Raw genomic sequence first — 8,048 nt, forward strand, 5'->3', positions numbered from 1 at the left:
CACCACCACCACCACCACCACCATCACCATCACCACCACCACCACCACCACCACCGCCATCACCACCACCACCACCGCCACCACCACCACCGCCACCACCACCGCCGCCGCTGTCGCCGTCGTCACCGCCGCCACCGTCAATGACGATGTTGACGACGATCACCGTACGGGACGCTTTGCTGATCCACGACGCATCCACGTTGTCGTCGTCGCCGATCGCGCGAACGGACAGGCGACGACAACGATGGTACCGTCCCCGCTTCCGGTGCCGCCGCTGTCGCCGCCGTTACCGCGACGTGTTCCTTCGACATCGTTCCATATCCACACGTTCCACCCTAATCCCGCTCTGCACGTTCCCCAATTCACCACCAGTACCACTCGTCTCCTCTCGTCCATCTGCTGATCGCGCGCGTCGCGACGCGCGACTCCCCGCGTGAACGGTCCCAATAATTGAGCGACGGAGCAAGAAGCCGGCGGTGTTTCTAGTTAGTCCTGTGATTTTGGTTAGGATGGTTGGTAAACGCGTGTTCAGGGGGAGGGACACGTTAATAACGAGCTCCCTCGTTTAATCAGTGCTTTAAGACGAAACGTTTAGCTTATTATATACATATATAAATATATATATAGATATATATATTATAAATTATACGTATATATATATCGATAAATTATTAAAGGTATATATATACATATACACACACATGCACACACTTTTACACACACACACACACACACACACACACACACACACACAACACGTACATGTACGAGCGACATGGGGTTAGTTAAAGAAAAGTTAAGGGAGGGTAGGGAAAATGGACAAAGCGACACGGAACGAGAAGGGTAAACGAGGGGAGGGAGCGAGAGGGGAAAATTTGAGCCGCCACGGTTGGTGCTTTTAAGAGATTTTGATAAAATGCTGTGAATATTATATTGATTACGATTAACTATAAACTATTGTAATAATGTACACACACTGACGTTGTACGATGTACGATGCGACTGTTGTTGATATGATTGAGAATATTTTATACAGTTGACACGGGGGGAGTTAGGAATAGAACGCTCGCGCGCCGACGATAAAGACAGGAAGCTGGAGGAAGGGTGGAGGGGGGAGAATCGAGAAGAAGTAGACAGGAAAGACATCCACTTGGTGAAATTCTACGCGGTGTAATTCGACTCGGTGGACACGCGGTTCATAAATTCGTAATAGAAAAAGTGAGAGAAACAGAGAGAGAGAGAGAGAGAAAGAGAGAATTTATTACGAGTGCGCTGGTATTAGTGGCCTCTTCGATTAACTTTTGTTCCTCATTTTTTTCTCCAAGATGACCATCACCTTTCTTCGCGAGTTGCCAGTTAATCATGGACACATCCGACATGCAAACGGCATTGCGCACCGTAATAAGAACGCCGAGCGAATCTTTGTCCAGCGTGTGTCGACAAGTCTTGCGTTCACAATCCACGAAACGCACTTTCCGTTGCGCGTTTTTTCCCGCGTGTTTTTTCACGCGCGGGTCCGTCTCGCTGCAACGAGATTCAGGAAGAAATCGAGCACGCGAGGTCTTTCGGACACCGTTTCCGGCGCAAACCTTTCCACTTGCAGATCGAGAGTCGCTTACGAGTACGCGACGACGCGATGGCCATTGAGACAGTGCAATACCTGACTACGCGACACATTACTTCTTTTTTTTTTTTTTTATTTATAGTTTAATTCTTATTTAACGTTATTTACATCCTTAAGTAAGGTAGTTAGATAATCCGATCGCGTATTGAGACTCGATCTTCGGACGACGTCCATCTTTCGTTCCACTCGCGAGCTCATTTTTATTTATTTATAACCACCTCGGTCGAAGGGAGACACTTGGACGGGCTCTCGAGAAAAATACGAGGATTTCCCATACGTGGATTTCTTAGCGACGCGATTCAAACGGTACGTTCAAAGTTAAACGCGAGCGAATCAAGTACCATACCGCGATACCGCTAACCTCAGCAATAGAGATATAATATAGGATGGCGTATTCTCCCTAAACATTTCTGCTGGAGTACCAAATCAAATTTTGCAATTGTCAGCTTTCAATGAAGCTTGATTATTGAGAAATGCCTCAATAATCAACATAGGAACGTTTTAACTATTAATTCGTCGAACGTTTTCTCCAACCACTTATACGCAGAAAGAGTAGTTTTGCTCAAGTATCTAAAAATTTAGCTAGATACAGATTGGAGAATAATTTTGTTGGATCATCAAAATAATTACGTAAAATGCTCAAGCGCTGATTACCGGAATGTCAAAACTTTTTGCTGCATTATTATACGAATGAACATCCTGCATAATCATTTCCAACGAAATTATTTTCACATCCAGTTAAATTTTAAGCTACTTCAGCAAAATCGTTCTTCCCGTGTAATGATTTAAAGCAATATGATAACAATAAAATCAATAATAATTCAAAACCCTTTTGAAGAGAGAGAAAACCATTTGACCATAACTCGCGGTTGTCGCTTTTTACGCCTGCTGTCCTATATTTCACGTAAATGTGAATAGTGATCCCCGACGTCCGAGTGATACGAGAACCAGTATTTGAGATACATACTTTTGTTTTCCTACTAGGTAAGGTAAGATAATTAGCGTGCACGCAAGTGGCCTGTGTGAGGCCTGTGGCTTTTTTTTTTTTTTTCGGAAAAACGAACGGAGCCGACCATCGTCGACGGCAGCCGGCGGGTTCGATTCCTCGAAGGCGAAGGTACAAACGTAATTTCCCATTGATTTCTCCCGCCCTTCCGTCTCTCACGGGATAATTTCATTCGGTGCGACACGCGAGTGTATTACGCGGACGAAAAACAGCCGCATCTTTTCCTCGCGGATCCTCGAAAACGGTAAACACACTATCGTGGGGTCGAGGTGATTGCACACGATTACAGGCGAGCGGGCAACAAGGCTCCTTTCTCCGGTCTCTTCCTTTTAAGCGATTCGATGAGCGCATTGTATATTTAGCAGCCACTCACTTACTTTCCGTCGTCCTCCTTGCGAGGGCCTTCCCCTTTCGCCCCCCCCCCCCCCGTCGAGCGAACAAAGTTGCTCGAAATCGATCGATCTCTGAAATATTCATCGCATTCCGTGCGCGGAGGTCTGCGAAGGAATCGCCTCGCGGAGAATAGGGAGGCATCGGCGGCTGATACACGCGGATCTCGATCACCTTTCAATCTACCGCAAGATAGATAATTTTCTCAACAATTTACCCTAGAACGCGAATCGTCATCTCCGATAGACGCGTACACATCTCGGGAAAGGGTTGTGTTATCTCAATATCCGCGTCCTGGAACGCATGCGAGAGAGAAGGGTGTTGTTACCGAAAGAAATTTTACGCCGTGCTACTTTCACGATGACTTAATTTTAATGATTACTCAATTTTGAATTTCAGCCAAAATTATTTTAATTATCGGACGTTATTTTTAATCTATTAGAGGACAGACGATGAGAATTTAAAATTATTACATTATGTGTTCCTAATTTAATATCGTACGTTTTTAGCAGCGCGTACGCGGGGCGTACATATTTTATTCGTTCTTTAATATCACATATAGCGTGCAATGCGACGCGCAGTGCGCAATCGGTAGCGAAAATGGTTTTATTTAAAGCTGTGATGACTGTACGAATTTGTTTTTATTCGAACGCGCGTTCCTCTCACGAATATCGATCGCTTTTCTCCTCATTTTCAAATCGGCGCGTCTACGTCTCCACAGTGGTGGTCACGATCTCTGCGATTTCTGTGATACCTCGCAACTGCATCGGCTATTTTATTAGCGCGCAATGCACTTGTCACTTATCGTCTTACATTCCATCGCTGTCTTAGTTTTTAATCTCGGAGATATAAGATGCTATCGTCTTTCGATTCTCGATACACGCGTGTGATTTAATTGTGATCTCTCGAGCGGCATTAAACTTAATATATATATATATACACGTTATAATATATAACACTCGGCCGTTCAGTTCCGAGTTATTAAAAATTGTATTTTGCTTTAATAAAAACGCGCATTTTACTTTCGACCCGCGTTTGCTTTACTTAAATCTTACGAACGCGCAGCACGACACACCGTTGGGAGACATAGACGCGAGCGGAAGTTTATTCAAGGTACAATACTTCCGTATTTTAAGTAGAAATTTTATTCTGTTGTACAAAAATATAAATCTTTGATTATTTATTTGAAATCGAACACAAGCGTGATTTATTTCGCACCCGTGTAAACAAAAACAAAAAAAAAAGATAGTATTTAAAGTATCGCGCGCATCTATCGCACGAATTAATTCGTTTCGACGGACAGAAGGATGAGAGTTTCATTCTACCAGCGATATACGAGTCCCGCCGGTCTCGAGTGCGCGTAGCTTTAATTAGAATATTCGTCTGGCAAATCGGCATTCCTCTGAAAACGGGATTTTAATTAATATTTACGAGTGACGGTGCCGTTAATGACTGGCAACCGAGAGGGTACATTGAAATGAAAGTCCTGCCGCGATTTTGAACGAGCCTGATTAGAGTTGGCGTTTGGCAAATGGATCATAAAGTTTCCAAATACCGTATCAAAAATGCTGTCAGCGGGTTGTAAATTCCGGAATACGATTAATTAAATCCTCGCGTAACGCACGGCATTGCACAACGGACGGCGGCGCGTCCGTCCATCTATCCGCTCGTGGTATTAAAATAATGATATCGCGAATTAAACATACGACCGGCTCTCTCTCTCCATAAACTCGTAACTCTGTATCCGAGATACTCTGTAGACTCGAATACAGCGACCATCTCTATCGTACGATTTGCAAGTTCTTCGTGTCCCGACATCATTCCGCATTCACATATTCGTTCATTAACTTATTCGTATTTCGCAACGTAAATTCAATCTGCCCAAACAGAATGGAAGTCTCTCGTGTATTTTTATGCAATCGCTAACCGATAAATGAGGAGGACAGCAGAAATCAGAATTATTCTAATTCGATTTCTTACGAAACAAGTAAAAATGTCAAGATTTCATTTAACGCTCTCTAAAACTTTTACGGTAAATCTCACTCCAAAGAGTCCAGAAATCTCACTCTTCAAGATAAAAAAAAATTGAGCCACTCTCTTTCGAGACTTGGCTCCATTTTCGCTCTTTAGAGTGAGAGTTCACTCTCTAAAGAATTTGGAGAATAAGAAAGATTGTGTGGAGCAGAAATGAAAGAAAATCGATATTTTGAGTTTAAAAGCATCCAATTGCATGTTGCTGCCCTCAAAGGATCGTTTTTACCTTTACGTGCTCATTTACGTTCCTTTTTTCGTCTTTTATGTCCTTTGTGTGCTTTTATATCTTTTATGTGCTTTTCGACAGCAGCCATCAATAATATTGTTAAAAGTATTAAGTTTATCATTAATTTGCACATAATCGCACAATGGGGACGTATATTATTATAGAAAGGGGGAAAAAAATGAATAAAGATTGTATATGAATCACAGCCGTTTGACATTTAATATCGCAACTCGGTCGTAATCTTTGAGTTTCGAACACGCTTATTCGCGTTAATTTTCCGCATAATCGCGCAGAGCTACGCACTTTTTTATCATCTCGATCGTGGTAAACATCCACGAGGAGGTTTTTCCGCAAATATCGTCGCCGTTATCGCCGACGATTCTTTTCGCGTCGCGCCTGTTATCCGCCTCCGGAGTCCGGTCGAATCGATCGGCGAGGAAAACGCTAAAATGCTAATCGGAGGATTCCGCGGGCGTAACCTTGCAATCGTAAAAATACAATGAACGCGAAGGAATATATAAACGCACGACGGCGCGACCGCCGTGCGTTATCGCATCGTTTACGAACACGTAAACGCGTGTTTTGTGCGCGCGTGTCGCGACAGATAAATTGGGCAGTGACGCTCAAACGTTTCGAATATTCTCGCATCCTCGTTTGCCGCGTTGTCCGAAATTAGGCTACCTATAAATTGCATTTATCTGTTTTTATCGTCCGACAACTTTTTTAAGCTTAACGTTAATCGGCTGCAGAACAGAGAAGAGATTCTCGAATCTTTCTTATTTTGTCAGACAATCGATAGGCTTGAACATTTTTTCGCGCGGCAAAATTCGATGACGAATGCAATATCATAGCGGTTTTCAACCGTAACAGATTTCAACTGACTCGAGTTGAATTAATGACACCACATGTTCTATTATTGACTGACGTTACATGCTCTACCGACAGTGGAACGTGCAACATCATTAATCCAATCCATATATCAATTGTAAATCTACTACGAAATCGAAAACGCTGTTAGACACGTGAATCGAATTTTTAATGCAATGTAGGAAAAACGGTGCTTGCCATAGATAGACGTTCTTCTCGTCTGCCGCGGTGCAAACGAGATCGTTTGATGCACGACGCGCGCGACTCCGGCATTTGCGAAGTTCGGTGGAGACGGTCAGCGGAAATTCGGGCGCGACCTATTTTGGATACGGGAGCAGCGTTCGGCGTCGGACGTGACATTATATATGTATCTAGCGTAGCATAGAAACCGTCGTCCGTACTGGAAATCGTCGCCTCGCCCGTTTTCGTTTACTTCAAATCGGAGCAGTGTGATCTCCTCGCGAAACGCTCGCGTCCCGCGCTCTTCTTACGTCGCTCGCCGAATTCCCGGGTCGTTTACGCAACGATACGCGTCGCGGAAGCGCGGAGTTGCAATTATTCGCGCCGCGAACGCAGAACGCGCAAGATACAGACGGACGGATCTCGCCTCTTAAAGTGCAATCGAGAGGAGAATTAATGAGCGGCACGACGTGCACCGTTGGCGTAGGGTACAATCAGTTAGCAAAGTTCCAATTAACCTAGGTTTTAAGTCATCCAACGGCTCGTGTATACGCGAGAGAGAGAGAGAGAGAGAGAAGAAAAGAGAGCTAATACGTGTTGACATTTAGTTTCCTCGCGGCTATGTAGCTCTAAGGCTCTCCTATTTCAAAGGAATCCTCTTTCCACTCCGTGAAATTCGCTCCAAGGCAGTTCGTGCCTCGCGATCGTAGATATTTTGTAAGCTATAGATGCGGATGCATAACTATTGTGTTTTCTCTCGTCTCTGTGGTCACGTAAAATAATCTGATTTCTTACTCTTTCTAAAAAAAAAAAAATAAAAAAAAAACCAACCAACGCGATGATGAACAATACGATTATACATTTATACGGCGTAACAACATTCTTATTTAGGACAGAAATTAAATTATGCAACGGTACTTCTGTGACAGGTCAGTTGCTGGTACATCTGCTCTATATCGATTATAATTAATTATTTACGGTGACGAAAGGTTCGTAGTGTGTTGAAGATCTTTAGTTAAATCGATCGCTTCATATATTTTTTTTAACGCCTCTCGCCCTCCTCCCTACCTCCTTTCGATTATTATTTCTTTTCGATCTCATCTCTTAGCCACGAATTCTCGCGGGAAAAATACACGTGCCTCGGATATTATTGTACGTCGGACTGTGTTGTATATAGGGAGAATTTGTACGTACATGTTGTATAAGTATTCGCCGTGTACACATACATACACATACACACACGTACACAATTAGGCTTTTGTTCTGTTTAAGAGCGACTTTGGCCAAAAATACTGAATGTATCATTTAAGATCGCACGAAGCCCCTGTCACATTGTATTGTTTACGTAAAGGGTGCTTCTAATTTATCCTTAATTTATTATCATCGGGAACATGGTGAACCGGAAATTAGTTCGACAGCTCCGAATTCGGCTTTTGGAGATTCGAAAAAAGAAATATTTTATCCCCGCAGGTCTCCCTATCACAGCCGTTCATCGAGGATCCTAATTTAGTTTCATAGTAGCTTTTGAGTTTCTGTTCTGAAGTTCCTAAAAACCTGTTCTAATTCAATTGTACATAGTCTAGATTTAGCTTCGTACCTAGAACGCGTGTAATATCGTAATAACTGTTGTAAATCGTAGGAAACGCGCCATGTAAAGCGCGATTATGACGAAGGCTTTTTTTTTTTTTTTTTTTTTTTTTTTTTTTTTTTTTTTTTTTTTT

At 43.1% G+C, this 8,048-nt stretch overlaps 1 protein-coding gene across 1 annotated transcript in view; it reads left to right on the top strand.

Moving 5' to 3' along the window:
* The window catches only part of LOC108752862 (zinc finger protein 628-like), a 54,903-nt gene that overhangs the window by 29,090 nt on the left and 17,765 nt on the right, over window positions 1–8,048 (top strand). The gene's annotated exons all lie outside the window — the stretch shown is intronic.

This window comes from Trachymyrmex septentrionalis, unplaced genomic scaffold (genome assembly GCF_001594115.1).
Source record: "Trachymyrmex septentrionalis isolate Tsep2-gDNA-1 unplaced genomic scaffold, Tsep1.0 scaffold62, whole genome shotgun sequence".
Lineage (NCBI taxonomy): Eukaryota > Metazoa > Arthropoda > Insecta > Hymenoptera > Formicidae > Trachymyrmex > Trachymyrmex septentrionalis.